A 1,800-nucleotide genomic window follows, 5' to 3' on the forward strand; every position below is an offset into this window, starting at 1 on the left:
ACACTTTGTAACACACGTTTTTGTTTTTAATTCCCCAAAATAAGCATATATTACATTTGTTTTACACATTTACACTCAAATGTATGCACTGACGATACAAAACATGCTCTTTCCATGGAATAGACTGACCAGGTGAATCCAGGTGAAAGCTATGATCCCTTATTGATGTCACTTGTTAAATCCACTTCAATCTGTATAGATGAAGGGGGGAGAAAGGTTAAAGAAAGATTTCTAAACCTTGTGACAATTGAGATACGGATTGTGCCATTCAGAGGGTGAACGGGCAAGACAAAATATTTGAGTGCTTTTGAATGGGATATGGAAGTAGGTGCCTGGCGGTGTGTTAAGAACGGCAACGCTGCAGGGTATTTCACGCTCAACAGTTTCCCTTGTGTATTCAGAATGCTCCACCACCCAAAGGACATCCAGCCGATTTGACACAACTGCGGGAAGCATTTGGAGTCAACATGGGCCAGCATCCCTGTGGAACGCGTTGGACAACTTGTTGAGTCCATGAAGCGACGAATTGAATTGAGGCTGTTCTGAGGGAAAAAGGGGGGTGGGTGGAGGTGCAACTCAATATGTTTGGTACACTCGGTGTACGTTTTTTGCAACTTGTGGTTAGGGTTAGTGTTTTGTTTCTGATAAATAGCCGATTTTGCTTTTTTTGATGTAACGATACGACATAAAATAGTCTGAGCGTTATAGGCGCCAGTGCCATCAGACTTTTAGCTCTGACTGATGAGTTTAGTTCCAAAACGCTATAATGTATCCATTTTCAGAAATGTTGGTAAATTAGCTTTTATTGTTTAAAGAATTCATGGAAGAGATTCGTTTTTTCACTATCTAATCATTGGCATGTTCAATGACAGTATTTGTTTAAAATCTATCACTTGATGGTTTCATTTCAGAAACAAATGTTTTTTTGCAAAACGCTAAAAATGTCACACCCTGATCCGTTTCACCCTTCTTGTGCTTGTCTCCACCCCCCACCAGGTGTCGCCCATTTCCCCCAATATCCCCTGTGCATGTATACCTGTGTTTTCTGTGTCCATTGCCAGTTCGTCTTGTAAAGCCTACCAGCGTGTTGACCGTCCCTTGACCAGTCGTTCGCCTGCCCCGTTTTGTGATAAACATCTGGGATTCGAACTGTCTGCATCTGGGTCTTATCCGGAGTCCTGATAATATATATCAATCTCACTCGCAGATAAATTAGTACTGCTAGGTTTTACACAGTCAAATGTAACAAAAAAAACAATTTTTAACAAAGAACTGCACAAACGATTCATTTGTGACATCAATATTTTATAATTCAACACCTTAATATGGGATCTGTATGTAAAACATTTAGCAGATGCTCTTATCTAGAGCAACTTAGTTGGTGCATTCATCTTAAGACAGCTACAGTCAATTGTCCAGGTCCATAAGTCTTAACTTTTCTATTGGGTCAGGTCCTGTTTGTCATCAAGTCCTGGGTTTATGTAACTACAGCTGATAGAACTGAGTGGACCCGGCTCTGCATAGACTATAGCATATTTATTTCACACTAATAAGGTGAACTTATTGACTTTATAGAAGGCTTAGCCAACATATAAAGAATTGAACTATTCGTTAACCAGAAGAGCAACTTGGCCGATAAAACAATTTTTCTGTCACTTGGGTCAAGTCTGGTCTAGGATATGGGTCGGGTCCAGTTGTCATTGGGTCCATTCGGATTCGGGTAAAAATTCTCTGGTCAGTTCGGGTTATTTTGTCAGATTAACAAGACAAAAAAAGAATACACTCTGTAAACATTTCAAA

The sequence above is a fragment of the Oncorhynchus tshawytscha genome, linkage group LG19 (genome assembly GCF_018296145.1).
Source record: "Oncorhynchus tshawytscha isolate Ot180627B linkage group LG19, Otsh_v2.0, whole genome shotgun sequence".
In the NCBI taxonomy this organism is placed as follows: Eukaryota; Metazoa; Chordata; class Actinopteri; order Salmoniformes; family Salmonidae; genus Oncorhynchus; species Oncorhynchus tshawytscha.